This window comes from Pongo abelii, chromosome 2, assembly GCF_028885655.2.
Source record: "Pongo abelii isolate AG06213 chromosome 2, NHGRI_mPonAbe1-v2.0_pri, whole genome shotgun sequence".
NCBI classification, from domain to species: Eukaryota; Metazoa; Chordata; class Mammalia; order Primates; family Hominidae; genus Pongo; species Pongo abelii.
In genome coordinates, this window is record NC_085928.1 from 93,461,641 (window position 1) to 93,479,800 (window position 18,160).

Genomic DNA, 18,160 nt, shown 5'->3' on the forward strand with positions numbered 1-18,160 from the left:
GTTCTTTTGATAGCTTTAGAATGAAATTCAAACTACTGAGAGGTTCAAGTCTTTCAAGTCAGGACAACTTAGGCTCCAACCTCATCTGCCACCCCTCCTTGCCAATACAGAGCCCTGTTCCAGAATATGCCACACCATCCACCTTCTTCCTGAATCTCTGGCTTTACCAATGCAGTTTCTTCTACTGGCTTCTCCTTTTCTTGGTGAAGGTATTCATCCCAAATCTCAGCCCTTCTGTGAGGCCTCCTCACCCTTCTGCAATGAGAGACAGCACAATGAAGTGTTTAAAACCATGGGCTCTAAAGTTGGACCTCCTGTGTTAAAATTCCAGCTCCACCACTTACCGATAGTAACTTTAGGCTGGTTTCTTCACCTGCCTGTACCTCAGCTTCTTCATCTGCAAGATGGTATGAATCATGGGTCTGTCTCTGCTATGGTTTGGCTGTGTCCCCACTCAAATCTCATCTTGAATTGTACCTACCATAATCCCCACATGTCATGGGAGGGACCCAGTGGGTAGGAGATAATTGAATCATGGGGGCAGGTTTTTCCCATGCTGTTCTCGTGATTAGGTCTCATGAGATCTGATGGTTTTATAAAGGGCAATTCTTCTGCACATGCTCTCTTGCCTGCCACCATGTGAGATGTACCTTTGCTCCTCCTTCACCTTCCGCCATGATTATGAGGCCTTCTCAGCCATGTGGAACTGTGAGTCCATTAAACATCTTTTTCTTTATAAATTATCCCATCTCGGGTATTTCTTCATAGCAGTATGAAAGTGGACTAATACAGTCTCATAGGCTTGTTGTGAAGGGAAATGAGACAAGTACTCAATAGATACCATCTGTAATTATTATTCTGTACTCCCTTATTCATACTTTTACTCATACTTTTATAATGGTGATGTTAATACCTTTATTATGTTCTTTGCATTATTGTTGAATGTACATGTTTCTGTCCTCCACTTCCATTATGAGATGTTAGAAACAGAGGATAATATCTATTTCACTATTGTAACCTCAATACCTCACCAGGGACCATCAGAGAGGAGGCGCTGTACACATATTTTTAACAAATGAATGAAAATATGAGTGCATTAATTTATTCCACTAATGAGCACCCATCAAGTGTTTAGTAAACCTCAGACTGATGAATGATAAGGTGATAAGGCATACTTTAATACCTATTTTCTTAAACCCTTTCTTTTCTGTGATATTTAGTGCATAATGGTTTATTAGTCTTCTATTACTGTCATAACAAACTATGATGAATTTAGTGACTTAAAACAACACACATTTATTATCTGGCGGTCAGAAGCCCGATACATGTCTCGCTGGGCTAAAATCGAGGTGTCAGCAGTGCTGTGTTTCTTACTGGAGACTGCGGAAAAACCTACTTCCTAACTCGTTCAGGTTATTGACGGAATTTGGTTCTTTGTGGTTGTAGGACTGAAGCCCCTATTTTCTTTCTGGCTGTTAGGCAGGGCTCCACCCTTAGCTCCCTCAGGCCTCTTTCTGGTCCTCACACAGAGCCTCCTACATTTTAGAACCATCAATGATTCATCTTATCTTTTTCTTTCTTGTGTTTGGAATCTGACTTTCCCTCTGCTGCATAGCTCCTGCATCCTCTTCTGCTTTCTCACTCTGACTGATTCTTCCACCTTCCACTTATGTTTTTACAACCTCATGTGACTAGGGTAGACATACCCAGATAATTCAAGATAACCTTCCTATGTTAAAGTCCGTTGACTAGTAACCTTGATACATCTGCTAAGTCTCTTCATGGCAGCACCTAATCTAGTGTTTAATTGGATAACCAGGGACGGGAATCTGTTTTTGTTTTGTTTTTTTTTTGAGAGGGAGTTTCACTCTATCGCCCAAGCTGGAGTGCAATGGTGCAGTCTTGGCTCACTGCAACCTCTGCCTCCCGGGTTCAAGCAATTCTCCTGCCTCAGCCTCCCAAGTAGCTGGGATTACAGGCACTCACCACCATGCCTGGCTAAGTTTTGTGTTTTTAGTAGAGACAGGGGGTTTCACCATATTGGCTAGGCTGGTCTTCAACTCCTGACCTCAAGTGACCCACCTGCCTCAGCCTCCCAAAGTGCTGGGATTACAGGTGTGAGCCACCATGCCCGGCCCAGGGATGGGAATCCTGCAGGGACATCTTTAGAAGTCTGCCTATTGCAGTGGTCAATTCATGACTGTGTTTAAGCTGTTCAAAAAAATCCATCATATTTTGGCTGGGTGCAATGGCCCATGACTGTAATCCCAAGCACTTTGGGAGGCCTAGGCAAGAGAATTCCTTGAGGCCAGGAGTTTGAGACCAGCCTGGACAACAAAGCAAAACCCCATCTCTATAAAAAAATACAAAAATTAGCTGGGCATGGTGGTGCAAACCTGTAGTCCTAGCTAGTATGGATGATCACTTGAGCCCAGGAGTTCAAGGCTGCAGTGAGCTATGATCTCACTGCCGCACTCCAGCCTGGGCAATAGAACAAGACCCTGTCTCAAAAAACAAAAACAAAAACAAAAAACTCCATATTTTTATTTACCTTTCATCTCTGAGGGCGGGGATTATATCTGTTTTATTTACCAAGTTATATTCAGCCCAATGCTTATCTCATGGTAGATATTCTACAAGCATTTGTTAGACACATTGAAATTCCTAGACCCAGATATTTGGGTTTGTTTTTGTTTTAATCATTTTATTCTAGATTACCAAAGTGATCAAACCAGGCTTTTTTTTTTTTTTTTTTTTTTTTTTTTGAGACCGAGTCTTGCTCTGTTGCCCAGTGCAGTGGCGCAATCTCAGCTCACTGCAAGCTCCGCCTCCCGGGTTCATGCCATTCTCCTGCCTTAGCCTCCCTAGTAGCTGGGACTACACAAACTAGCTTTTTTTAAAAAAGATTATATTTATTTTGGTTCTTACTTTGTTTTTTGGTCTCCTATAACTTTGGGTTTATTGCTTGATCCCTTACCTTTTCTTAAATTTTAGTGTCATTTCACTTTTTTCTCCTAAAAAAACTGGGCTGGACCTCTTTTGGAACTTTGAGTCCTTTTGCAGTGATTTCAAGGGGAACATGAGAGACTAGACTATCAATACTGATGATGATGATGATAGCAATGATGGTGATGTTTTGGCCAGTGTGGGCTGGTGGTTGTCAATCAGAGGCGATTTTGCAGGTGACATTTGGCAATGTCAGGAGACATTTTTGGTTGTCATGACTACTGGAGAGGTTACTACTGGCATCTAGTGGGATAGAGGCCAGGGATGCTGCTCAACACCCTACAATGCATAGGACAGCCCTCCGTAACAAAGAATTCTGTAGTCCAAAATATCAGTAGTGCCCAGGCTGAGAAACCCTGAAGTAGGCTAACTGCTGTAATGAGCTTCATCAAAACCCAGTAGCTTAACTGAAAAAAAAAAAGATATATATATATCTCATATATCATATAACATATATGATATATCATATATATCATAAATCAGATCATATGATATATGTGTATATATCATATGTGTATATGTATATATCATATATACACATATATCTATATATCATATATACATATGTCTCATATATATCATGTATATCATATATATGTATATATCACATATATATCATATATGATGTATATCATACATGATATATGTATATATGATATATATTTTTATATATGATATATGTATATACATGATATATGATATATATCATATATATCATATACATCTGGTGTATATCATATATCCATAGATATATATGATATATATATCATATATCCATAGATATATATGATATATATATCATATATCCATAGATATATATGATATATATATCATATATCCATAGATATATATGATATATATATCATATATCCATAGATATATATGATATATATCATATATCCATAGATTATAGGATGTATATATCATATATCCATAGATATATAGGATGTATATATCATATATCCATAGATATATAGGATGTATATATCATATATCCATAGATATATAGGATGTATATATCATATATCCATAGATATATAGGATGTATATATCATATATCCATAGATATATAGGATGTATATATCATATATCCATAGATATATAGGATGTATATATCATATATCCATAGATATATAGGATGTATATATCATTATATCCATAGATATATAGGATGTATATATCATATATCCATAGATATATAGGATGTATATATCATATATCCATAGATATATAGGATGTATATATCATATATCCATAGATATATAGGATGTATATATCATATATCCATAGATATATAGGATGTATATATCATATATCCATAGATATATAGGATGTATATATCATATATCCATAGATATATAGGATGTATATATCATATATCCATAGATATATAGGATGTATATATCATATATCCATAGATATATAGGATGTATATATCATATATCCATAGATATATAGGATGTGTATATCATATATCCATAGATATATAGGATGTGTATATCATATATCCATAGATATATAGGATGTATATCATGTATCCATAGATATATAGGATATATATCATGTATACATAGATATCACGTATACATCTGATATCTATGATATATGTCAGATGTATATATATCATATATATCATATATATCAATCATATCATATGATATGGATATATCAGATATATCAGATGTATATATATCAGATATATCATATCTATGTATCTTTTTTTTTTTTTGGAGATGTAGTCTCACTTCTTCACCAGGCTGGAGTGCAACAGCACAATCTCGGCTCACTGCAACCTCCGCCTCCCAGGTTCAAGCAGTTCTCCTACCTCAGTCTCCCCAGTAGCTGGGATTACAGGCACGTGCCACCACACCTGGCTAATTTTTGTAGTTTTAGTAGAGACAGGGTTTCACCATGTTGGCCAGGCTGGTCTTGAGCTCCTGATCTCAAGTGATCCACCCACCTCAGCTTCCCAAAGTGCTGGGATTACAGGCATGAGCCACCGTGCTTGGCAAAAAAAAAACCATCGTATCAGAATCCACTGCAAATGTTTCTGAAGGGTGGCTCTCCTAGGAGGTTCTTAGGTAGGATCCAGGTTCTTTCCATCTTGTAGCTCTAAATTCTTTAACAAGTAGCCTTCAGGGTGCCTGAGAAGGGAAAAGGAAAGAGTGAGGAGTAGAGTCTAGAAGATTTCTGTAGGCCCATCCAGGAAAGAGTGTACATCACTTCTGCCACATTCCATTGATCAGAACTCAGTTATTTGGACCCACCTTACTCCACTGAAGCTTGGAAATGCGGTCTACTTGTGTGCATGGGTGGAAATGCGGTCTACCTGTGCGCATGGGTGAATACTAATAATCTCTGCTAGAAAAACTGGCAACAGCAGCAAAACAATATTAATACCATTAACATCTAACATTTATTAAGCTCTTCTGTGCACGCATAGTAATCTACCTGATATAGCTGAGACTCAAAAAGGTTGAATACCTTGTCTAAGTTTATGAAGAGGTCTATGAGGAGCCCAGAGATGAACACAGGTCTGCTTCGTTCCAAAAAACATGTGCTTAACCATTATTCTGTGCTCCTATTGGGATAGGAATTGAATATTGCTCTTAGTGGGGCTTTATTTTTATGAAATAGAAACAAAATCTGTAAATACCACAAATGCAGAATGTTCTAGACTTCCAGAACCACTAAAACAGTTCTTCCTAAAGAGCTGCTGAAATCCTTTTTAGGGAATATCAATATACAGATTGCATTCCAAGTTTTTGTCTGGATCACAGATGAATAGACAGGGAGAGATGAATGTCCTGGGGGAACACTATCATGGTGCTTTTAAATCATCCTGTTGCACTTAGGCATTGCAGCCTGTGATTATATATATTTCAAATAAGTTTTCTGTAGTCCAGAGGGATTGCTAGCCAAGGTAATGAGCACTGCTAGGAATCTTGACAGCAAACTGTAAATGGTCTCAGTGCCACAGACTTTCAAGAAACTGGGACCTTCTTGAAGTGAATGGCTATTTCTGTCCTATTTAAGTAATTCATTCTCATCTGTCTCCGATTAGTGGTGAGCCTTGTGTCATATGTGATAGTTGTAATAAGGCACTTATCAAAACTTCCTTTTAAGGGTGGAAGGCATTTTGGGTTTGATTGTCATGGAGCAAGGTAGAAGAAAGAAGCCCTCACTTTATAAAAGGCCACACTGGTAGACAAAGCAATATGAATGGGTGTAATATGTGAACAGAGTTCAGAATCTTCCTTTAGAATGAAAGTGCAGCGGTTTCCTGGAATGTTTTAATCGAGTTTTCAGGGTCTGAAAGCTGACCATACATGTGATGGTTCTGAATGCTGCTGCCTTCATTATCGGCCTCTGCTTTGACCATGTTATAGCACACAATTCTCAATGAGTTCTCTATTTTGTGCCATTGAAATGGGAACTTCTAATGTTACTGCTTAAAAGTATGTTTTTCTTTTTAGTAAAATCAAGCCTGTTCTTTTTTCGTGTCTCCTTCTCTGTGGAATACTGCCTTTCTCTATTCATTTGCTTACAAGAGAATCTGCATTATCATACTGGTTAGATCTTTAAGTACTCATTAAGTGTTCATTGCATACACACCATGTGTCAAGCACTGTGCTAGGCACTGGGCTGGAGTAGTGACCAAGACAAACATGGACGTACCTGATCATAAGGAAGTCGTGTGCTCAGGTGAGCACTAGTACTTTTTGCCACAAATAACAAAACAATAACACCCATAGTAATACTACCTAACAATTGTTAAGCTCTTACAGGCTAGTGATCCAGTTGATTTATTTTTCTTTTTAAGAGATGGAATCTTAAAAGCCCAGGCTGGAGTGTAGAGGCATGATTATGGCTCACTGCAGCCTTGAACTCCTGGGCTCAGTTGATCCTCCTGCCTCAGCCTCCCAAGTAACTAGAACTACAGGCATAAATCACCATATCCACCTATTTTTTCATTTTTTGTAGAGATGGAGTCTTGCTTTGTTTCCCAGGCTGGTCTTGAACTCCTGGCCTGAAGTGATCCTCCCACTTTGGCATCCCAAAGTTGGGATTACAGGCATGAGCCACCAGGCCCAGGACCAGTTGTATTTATATTCTGTCTCAGATGTTGATGGGCAGAACAAGAAAGAACTCTTGATAACATTTATTGCATGCTAACTCTTTGGCAAGCACTGGGATGAAAGGTTTCCATGTATTATCTCATTTAATCCTCACAAACCCTTATTGAAAAGCTTTTGTCATTATCCCCATTTTAAAGATGAGGAAACTAAGGCTTACAGGGATTAGAGAGATTATATCACCTCACACAGCTGATAAGTAGTGACGCTGGGCTGTCAAATGCTGTCTGATACCTTAGCTTGTGCTCTAAACTCAGTTGTACAAAATCATGGAACATATAGGGAGGACACTGATTTTCCTTTGATGTCTAATTAAAATAGTAACAGGTATACCCCAGCCATTAAACCACTCTGAGTAACTTTTTTCTATTCTTATTATTTTACCATGAGTCTGTTTTTCATACATGCCCTTGAACTATTAGAATCCCCCCTCCCAAGATGGCATCCACACAATGGTAAATTACACCTGGCCATTTATTGTATGTATGTTCAGGCTTGTTACACATCAGAAAGAGACAGACATGATCCTTGCCTTTATGGATCTTACAATGTAAAGGAGAAGAGAGTCAATCAATCACAAGTGTGATGAGTATTATAAAAAAGGAAGCAGAGTACTATGGCAAGTATATCACATTGGGAAGGTAACCTGGTTTTGGAGTGAGGCATGGTTGAGGATAATCTCCACATGGAGTGAAGTATAATCTCAGAAGCCAAGTATGAGTAGGCATTAGACCAGCGAAGAGGAAGTCCAGGATGTTACATGGTTTTGAGGCCTGAGAGAGTACAATAGGGTCCATGCACTGAAGAAGATGGCAGGTGGGAGCATAGAGAAGGCAGAGTGTGGTGGGAGATAAAGACAGTGAGGCAGGCAGGGGTGGACAATGAAGGCCTTGTGGATTGTGACAAGGTTTTAGGATCTTATCATGGAAGAAGTAGTGAGCCAGTGAAGGTCTCTGGGCAGAGTGGGAGCAGGAAATATTTGGATCTTTAAAAGATCACTTTGAAGACTATACTTCCAGGGGTCATTTCTGTGGTTCATTACTTAAAGGAGTTTCCCCAAGTGTGTAGAGCACTGGAAACCACAGGAAGATATGCAATGTTCTCTCCCGAGCACGAAGCTCATTCTTGGTGTTGCTTCACTACAACTGCCATTTGCCATTGATTATTGTTTTTTTCTTCCTTTGGGGAGATTAAGAGGAAGAGGACACAGTCTGAGTGATCTTTAGTTTTAAAAAAAATCTATTTGGCTGCAGTATGCTAAAGGAGTTAAACTGAGGAAAACTGGAAGCCTTGCAGTAGGGTTATTGCCATTCTGCTATTCTGAGATTTGGTGAATCAACCCCCTTTTCCCCCCAAATCTGTGCCTTTTGCAATTTTGAAGACGTATGTCAGGGCTCACCCCACCTCTGTCTAGCAAGAAACAAATTTATCTGCCTCAAATGCATTACCATTTTGGTTGATGGCCTCTGAGCGTTTTCCATCACAGTCTTCTGCCTCGCCTCCATATTCTTTGCTAAGTAACATGTTAGGAATGGTCTCCTTGTCCTCCACATCAAATACTTTAACTGAAACACCATCATAATTACAACTTAATTTCTCTCATTCAAACAGAGATGATGCATCTTCTCCCCAAAATAAAAGCCTCCTTAAGCTTACACTCTCACACTCCATAACATTGGTGTTTACAAGTTTCTTTGCTTTTCTTGCTTGTTGTTACTTCTTTTGAATTGGATTCACCCTCATTCTAACTCATTCGTCTTGTCAGTCTTAAATTAAGAGTTCCTTAGGGCTGGAGAGAGGGAAACATATATCCTTCTAGGCTGAGGAAAGTACACTACAGAACACTAGAACTCTAAGGGAGTGCCACAGGGATACAACAATGAATGTAAGTTTTGTAGCTACTCTTGAATGTACTCTTGGCCCATAACACATGGAAGATGATGTTAAGATAGTATGTGAGTTCTGAATGCTTTCAGCTGCCTGTAACAGAAAATTAAAGTGATAGTGCTGAAATCATAGGGATATTTATTACTATGAGAAAACAGGAGGTAGAGGATCCTAGGGTTATTTTGGCAACTCAGTGATATCATAAAGGACCCAGTGTCTTTCATACTCAGGCTCTTTCCTCTTTTGGCTATTGCCTCATGGTCATAAGACGGCTTCTACAGCTCTAAGCACAAAGCATTAACATGACAGCATCTAAAACAGGAAAGAAGAGGCATATGAAGAAAAGGCTTTCTCCTCTTCCAACTATGACTTTTTACCAAAGTTGAAAAATCTTTCATGAGCCCCCCAGTGTATTTCCACTCGTTGGTTCGATCTAGGTCACATGCCTACTACTGAATACCAATCAATGGCAAAAGAACACAGCATTGCCATGATTGGCTTAGACCAGTCATTATTCATTATCTAAGGCTAAGCACATGCTGCCTATCAGAATTTGGATTTTGTTATCAGAGAAGAAGGAGAATACTTTTTGTCACATTTGGATTAAGAACAGAAAACCATAACACTTCTAAATGGTGTTCTAAGAGGAATACCATAGTAGGAAATTTCAGAGATGAGGAAATGAAAGCAAATGAGATGACTGACTCCCTAGTTCCCTGGCACAAAAGAGATCTTGAGTAATTCCCTGAACCTCCCTAGATAGGAAGAGGCACTTAGCCACGTCTGCTCACCACAGATACTTGTGTATGGCAGGCATTGGTTGTCCCCTTCCTAAGATCCACTTTCCATCCATTCTTTCCTAACAGAAATCTGATTTTGTTTGGAGCAGCAATGCTTAGCTCATATCCAGCTTCCCACACTCTCTTACAGTTAGGAAAGACTGTATGACCCATTTGTGGCTGGGCAGATGTATGTGGAAGTCACTGGATGGAACTTTCTGGAAAGCTTTTAGAAAGGGACTGACTTGGCTGGCATCCTCTTTCCCCTTTGCCTTTCCCCCTCTTCTTGCCTAGGGAGGGTGTGTCAAACTTGGAGATCCAGCAGCCATCTATGACAATGAAAGTGAAAGCCTCACTGAAGGACAGCCGAGGAAAAAAAAAAAAATAGAAGGAGCCTGGGGCATTCATGACACCATGAGATACCAGCTCAGTGTCAGATTATACCTTCAGACATCTTGTTGCATGAAAAACATAACAAAACATGCACACATGCATATCCAGAAAAGAAAGCTTTCTATGTTTAAATCACTGTTGGGCTGTTGGTTAGCTAGATTGCAATTAGTGCAGCTGAAAGCAATCCCAAGTGATACACCTTCCAAACCTAGAAACACTGAATAAGACAGTGAAGATGCATTTAAGTATTACTAAGTGCCAAAGGAAATAGAAGAAGCTTTGTATGAGAAAAGTTAGGGAAAGAGAGGAAGTGAAAAATATAATTGGTCTGATGTGGCCATAAAATGTCCTGGTGTTGGAACACTTTGAGCTTACTCTATCTGTGTTACCATATGCTTGTGGGATATGATACCCAGGTGGCCAGATGATTTGGAGGAACCACAACGCAAGAAGTTTACATTCTAGTCCCACTGGTGAATCTGAACATTTACACTTCCTTCAACCTGGGTATTATGTTTTAGGTATTTGGATATTATGATTACTTTTGTTTGGTGTTTATGGTTTTTCACAGTAAGGTAATCAGGACTCAAATTAAGTTTTACATGAAGACATCTTTGCAGTGTTACTAAGGTCATCAAAGGGACTATGTTTAACAAATCTTGGGAAAAATCAGGTGTTTTTCTGTATGTGGAACATTTAAATACATTGAGGTTGAATGTTAATGCAAAAAAATAAGCCTTTATTATTGGTGATTACACTGCAAAGAAAAAGAGTACTTATGTTTCTTTCAGGATTTGCAGATTTACTAACTAGTGGATCATTAGATAAAAGATGAAATGAAGCAGAGATCACAACTACCATTAAGTCAGCTGGCACTTTATCTTAAAGGCAGAATTGCACTAAAATACACCACATATCCTCAAACACAAAGGTGAGGTTTGCTTCCCCCTGAATTTATTATCTCTCAGAAGAGACGACCTTGCTTTATATTTGGGTTCTTTCAAGTACTGCTTTAGGAAGTCACAGTGGGCTCAAGCGGCTTCACCCAAGGTTTGTTTTGGGTGCTCGTGAAAGTCATCTGCTAGGATCCATAAAAGAGGAGCAAGGAAATTGAACACAGTTAGTCATGATTCCAGGGGCTATGACTTCACAGTTCCAGGTATTGGATGTTGTTCCAAACAGCGATTTTGAAAATCTATTTAAAAAGCGATACAAGAGAAAAATACATCGTAGACATCAAAATATATACCTGTTCAAAGAAACATGTTTATTTAGAAGAAAAAGCTGCTAATATTATATAAATAGGTACTTGTGCCTTTAGAGACAACTTTCAGAAACACCATCATACATGATTCCAGGAGTGTCCTGTCTTGAACCAAGGGAAGAAAACTCTGGAAAACTCAGTTGGAGGGCTAAAAAGGAGGCTTTTATATGGTGGAGATACTCACATCAGAATTTGAATAAAGCATGGGTTGAGATGCTCACATAAGAATTTGAGTAAAGTACATGTTTTTAAATATCCAATTAAATTAATGAAATAAAAAGTATAGGTAGATATTTAACTATGTTTTTCATATCCTTGTATGTTTATATGTATAAGCTGGCCATTCTGCCTTTTGAAATTTGTTTAATATTTTTATTGAAAAAATGCAATATTTCTTTTTTAAAAATAATCTTCATTTTTAGGGGATAGGGTCTCACTATGCTGCCCAGGCTTACCTCAAACTCCTGGCCTCAAGCAACCTTCCCACTTTGGCCTTCCAAAGTACTGAGATTACAATGGAATATTTCTTTTTTTCAAGACTGCCTTATATTTGGCATTACTAACTACTCTTTTCAGTTTATTCTCACTATATCCTTTCTTGATACATTAAATTTTAATATAATATACAAAGTTTTAAGTGCCTAAAAGAGTTCTAGAGTGAGTGATGGAATGACATATGGCAGCTCATGAAAAAATATTACATACTACATAAAGAGATATGTAGTTAGGTGCCAGACTGATGAAGAAAGTTGTTCATCTTTGGATTTGGGTTTGGGTTTAATACTTGTATTTGGGTTTTTATTTGGGTTTAATATTTGTATTAGTCAGGGTTCTCCAGAGAAACAGAATCAGTAGGATGTGTGTATCCATATGTATAGAAAGAGATTTATTATGAGAATTTGGCTCTTGTGACTATGCAGGCTGACAAGTCCCCAGATCTGGCATTAGCAAGCTAGGGACCCAGGAGACCCAATGGTGCAGTTTCTGTCCCATGGTCAACAGGCTTGAGACCCAGGAAGAGCCAGTGTTTCAGTTAGAGTCCAAAAGCAGGACACACCAGTGTCCCAGCTGAAGACTATCAGGTAAGAGGAGTTTCCTCTTTCTTGCATGAGGGTCAGCATTTTTTTGTCCTAATCAGGCCTTCAACTGATTGGATGAAGTCCACACACATTAGGGAGGGCAATTGCTTTACTACATCTGTTGATTTAAATATTAAAAGTGTGTCCAAAGCACCTTCACAGCCATACTCGGAATAAAGTTTGACCAAATATCTGGGCACCCCATGGCCCAGTCAAGTTGATACATAAAATTAATCATTGTGACACTTATAGAAATGTGGACTTTGCTTTTTTTCTTTTTTCAGGATTTATATCAAGGCTACTTCCACAAAATATGTATAAAATATTACAAGTTTAGCTATACCATAGAAAGACTCAGTACTGGCTTGTTTGCTTGTTTTATTTTGATTTTTTAAATTAAACTTGTAAGGCGATTCTTGAGGGAACTTCCCTGAATATAATAATCTGTCTATATTGTTGATAGACTGTGTTAATGGGGTCTATGTGACATGATACAGTTCTGCAGGGCTGGCATCTTTTGTTTTTTGAGAAAGGCTTTATGACATAAATGAGCTTAAATATAATTGAGTTGCACCTTGTGTGCATTGAACTTTTGCCAATTTAATCACACAGAATTAGCCAAAAAAGTGAGAGTAGGAAGTACTGATGTAAATAATATAGGTCATTCTGTTAGACATTCCCCTCGATGAATATATGCCTCTTAGAAAATGTGAGATTGGAGCTGGGAGTCATTCTCATTTTCCTGAACCTCTTTGTGTGAGCATCTTAGTGCTGAGTGTAATTCCAGTGTTGACATATTCTGTTATATATGAAAAAATATATGCCTAGTAAATTCACACCAATGACTTCATCTGATCCTTGATCAAAGAAGGATCTGTTCTAATGCTAGAGGAAAGCCTCTATTGGACCTCCTGAGAAGCTGTACCATATTTTATTCTGTGGGGGAATTAAAGAGATTTCCAAGAGACTTTCTAAGCTCTGACTTAAAAACTATCTTCAATTTAAGATGCCACTCAGCTATCTTTGGTCTGGGATTGTGGCTTTCTTAACAGTAAATGTTAACTGCCAATGTTTTCAAGAGCATTATAATTTTAGGTTTGCTCTTTTAAAAGAGTATTTCTCTTCCCTCCTCCTGGAGATGATCTGGAATGCAAATGTGAGCTTTCCTTTGTGTATGTGTGTATATGGGAGTGAGTATAAAAGGTTTCTTTGAAACCATACCTGTGGGTAAGAAAGGCATCTAGCCACTCTCTTATAGGTATGTGGGGACATTCACTTAGCTGTGTGCCTTATACCAGGGTTTACTGAAAAATACCAATAACATATACTGAATAAGATCCTATTCAAAGTAATGAGTAGGTTATATAAATTCTGCTTAGAGAAAAGAAATTTATAAGATAAAGACACCTTGTCTGAAAGTGTGAAAGCCTTCAGTATAGCAGCTGGTGTTCTGGGTCAGCTGAGGAGAGGAGCTTTCTAAAGGAATTCGTTGGACCTGGTTGGCCATAGGACATGGCAGGTGTACATCTACTTTGGACAGGCACCTGGCTCTGGATAAACAAGTGGTGAGCACAATACCTTTTTGTCTTCATGGTGTTTTAGTAAGTGTGTTTGGGAAGGAGGTAGGGATGGGCAACAAGCAAATAAAGAAGAAAGTAATGGGATGCAATGAGAGCTATTAACAAAATAAAAGATTAATGTAATGGAGTGAGTTGGTGGGAATGAGGAGGCTGCTTTAGATTGGATAGTCAGGGAAGGCCTCTCTGAAGAGATAACATTAGAGCTGAGACCTTAGTGATTTAAAGATGCAGAGCATGAGAGAGAGAGAGCGAGAGAGAGAGAGAGAGAGAGAGAGAGAGAGAAGTGCAGACACAAAGGCCCTAACATAGAAATGGGAACAAAATACCACCCAGTTTATTATTAGTTGCACCTGTGCCCAATACCTTCCAGTGTACGACACTGATAAAGGTAGATACTTTAGATTGGATAGTCAGCGAAGGCCTCTCTGAAGAGATAAGATTAGAGCTGGCAGAGGTCTTAAATGGGACTTCCTAAATGCCCCCTCAAACAAACAGCATGCTTAAGAATTCCAAATGGGGGCCTGTGAGGGGATGGGGAAGAATGAAAGTATTGAGATAAAAACAAGACTCCCTGACATCACCTGGGCTCATGGATGCTATTGCCTCAAGTTAGAAAGAAGGCAGGAAAGAGGGAAGGAAATAGTTAGCCTGACCTGAGGGATCAAAGTTTTTTCAACTTAGAAGAGAAGAAGTAGAAGTGGGGGAAGGCACCTTTATTGTACAGTGACCCTGCCACTTAGTAAATAAGACTCAATATGCTTGAATTTGGCCAATTACATTAGGAATTGCTCCTTGGAGAGACACGGGATATAGGGAGAGAGAGAGAAAGCATGGCAAGCCTATTTTCATACCTATTTTAAGGTGAAGACTCCAAGCACATAGATAAGAAATTTGCCCAACAGGTAAATGGCAGAAATGACATTTAGAAGCAGGTCCGTTTGATACCAAAGTAAATCAGACTGCTCTTTTTAGAGATCAGAATCAATCAATTTTTCATTCTCATGCTCTGAAAGAATTTACTTATCTTCCAAAGTAAAAACCTCACTTACTCTGTTGGATCGGACCTAATTATTGTCATGGTTTCATTTAGATATTTGGCTTTATTTTTGAAATCATAACAATTATATATATATATATATTTCATTTTTGTATTAATAAAAGTCCTGTAAGGAAATGACAATTTTATTCTCTTTGGGTTGAGAGGTAGATGTCCCATTGTTCAGTCTGTTCCTATGGAAAGAATTGACAACAGTCCTAAATGGTATAATCACACATCTACGTTGGTACACGGAAGGGCCAAAAGCCAAATAGTATTCCTTGTCAAATTTCTTTGCTTTCATTCTCATTCTCTCTGTCTCTCCCTCTCTCCCTTCTCTTCCTCTTCTTCCCAGTCTCTTACCAAATATCTACTTCTTGTTCTTTCCTTATATAAAAGGTTAACATGTGAAAATCTAGTTATAATTACATGGTTTTCCCTTTCAGGAGATGGTTTTGCAACTAATGATAAAAATATTTAGTCTCCATGGATAACTGTAGTAAATATATTTTAAAAGGAATGTATTTTCTGAGAATAGAGGCTCATAATGTTATATCCAAATTTATAACTGATTACCTATTCCTTTGGTTTCAAATCTATGTTTGTCCCCAGTTTTCAATTTCAATTTAAAAGTGTTTAGTAACTTCTTAAGTATGTAGACATGGAATTGGGTGGTATTCGGGAGTAACATCTACTTAAGGTCAGCTTGATGAGCTTTCTTGGAAAAAAAATCCATTATATACAAAATTTTAACTCATAACAATAAAAAATAGCTACCAGTTTGAATGCTTACCACCTGCTAGACATTGTGTGTATTTTACAAAGATTACCTCATTTCATCTTTATAACAATATGGTGAGGTAAGTATCTATATTCTCATTTTTCAGACAAGGAAATCAAAGCTCAGGAAAGTTAAATAACTTACTCTGGGTTGTATTCAAATTAAGTGCCAGAGGCTGGATTTGAACCCATGTCTGTCTGACTCTAAAGCCTGGACCTCCAATTTTCTGAAAATACTGAGTTGAAATCTTCAGGGGTTGAAGGGTGGCCATCTTTGAAGTGTTTGGCATGGGTTGAAAGAATGTGTTGTAACTCTAGTCATCATCTTGCAAAGTGATAAAACTTACAGCTGAGATCTGAGACCTGGAGCCATGACATTCCAAAAGTCTAAAAATCTCATTTTAGTTAAAATTGCAAAAAAATTATCTTAGAAAGTACAATTTGATAGTAAAGTTCTCAATAGTTTCTAAATGAAAACCCTTGTAAATGTAGAGGAACTGTGCTTAAGGCCCAGGAGGGCATAGAAATGAAAGGTAGAAATAAAAGAGATTCAACTTAAAGGAAAGAAAAGAAAGCTAAACCATCTTATGAAAAATAATTGGAAGCAGATTTCAATAAAGGAAGAGGGATGGAAAATAGACTAATGCCAAAGGGGAACTGAAGACAATGATGTCTGGATTCAGTCATTTGGGAGCTACCTAGAGGCCACAGCCATTGGCACTCCATAAATTTGTGATGGTGTGCAGCAATAAGTAGGAAGTGCAAACTAGGGGAAAGAGGAAAAGAAAGTGACTGAGTTGCATTACACCATAAATCCAGGAGTAAAATATTCTCTCTACATATGTCAGGGATAAAATTGTGCCTCAAGTTCTTTATTTCATTTGGCATACTTCATTCCCATAAAGGAATACCCTGGAGGGAGTTCATATGGGGACCAAAAAAAATGAGTGTATCACAGAAATGTCGACTAATAGGAAAATTCATTTGACTTTCCTTCTTCCTGTGGTTTTACCACAGGCAGAAATTTCAAGGTAAGGAAGAAGAAAAGAAGAAAGGGAGGAAGGAAAGGAGAAGGGATGGAAAAGAATTCCAGTTTCTGAATTTTTGTGGCATCCTACTGTAAGTGTCAGTAAAAGGGGCTTGTGGATGTATTCTTCCAAGATAAGAATGAATGGATAACACGAGTTCATGTGCTTTCCTGGTAGAGTTGATAGGGATGCTTTTTTTGGAAAAGAAAGGGGATCTCCTCATTTGATAGCCCTGTGATTTGAGCCTGATGTGCTGTTAAGGCTTGGGAAAAGTAGCCCCAGTCAGGGGTCCAATCTTCTGCAATGTGATCCAAGCATAAAGAAGTGCTTCTGTGTGCAGTGGATTCACCATATGCCCACTTAGGACCCAGCACCAGGTGTAGATCTTCACCATGCCTAAAATGTGCAAGCAACAGCTGTTCAGAGGTACCCTAACTGGAAATGCCAGCTTGGAAAGAAAAGGTGCAGGTTGTCATGTTCTTCTCTACAGGATTTTAAAGAGCAATGTGTTTGTGGGTCTGATGAAACAAGAGTTAGATTAAAATGTAGCACGCTATTGAGTATCTGCTCTGGACCAGACCCTGTGGATGATGCTTTTGCCTATTAAATAAGGTTATCAGCCAGGCTCATTGGCTCATGCCTTTAATCCTAGCACTTTGGGAGGCCAAAGCGGGTGGATCACCTGAGGTCAGGAGTTCAAGACCAGCCTAGCCAACATGGTGAAACCTTGTTTCTACTAAAAATACAAAAATTAGCTGGGCTTTGTGGTGTGTACCTGTAATCCCAGCTACTCGGGAGGCTGAGGCGGGAGAATTGCTTGAACCTGGGAGGCGGAGGTTGCAGTGAGCTGAGATCATGCCACTGCACTCAGGCTGGGTGACAGAGCAAGACTCCATCTCAAAGGAAAAAAAAAAAAAGAAAGATTATGTTATTTAATCTTAACAATGACAAATACATCCAGTAATGCATATGTTAAAGTTATGAAATGTGAATATTAAAACAGTGAAATAAGCCCTGTTGGAGGGTTTACAGCTTTACACTTCATCACCTACCTGATAAAAACTCAGAGGTGGAGATTTGCTAGTTTCTTGAAGAAGAGGTTGTTTGAATATCCTAATATCTGTAGGTGGACTTTTATTTGCCTCCTTCTTTATTCTAACTCGGCTGTTTTTCTCAAATATTCACTGTCAGT

General features: G+C 38.4%; 1 protein-coding gene and 1 non-coding gene across 28 annotated transcripts in view; both read left to right on the top strand.

The window, feature by feature from the left end:
- The window catches only part of FHIT (fragile histidine triad diadenosine triphosphatase), a 1,506,756-nt gene that overhangs the window by 386,906 nt on the left and 1,101,690 nt on the right, over positions 1–18,160 (top strand). The window lies entirely within an intron of this gene.
- Positions 8,146–8,362, top strand: LOC112132970 (small nucleolar RNA U3). Its single transcript, XR_002914660.1, has one exon. It is a non-coding gene; the product is annotated as a small nucleolar RNA U3 (small nucleolar RNA).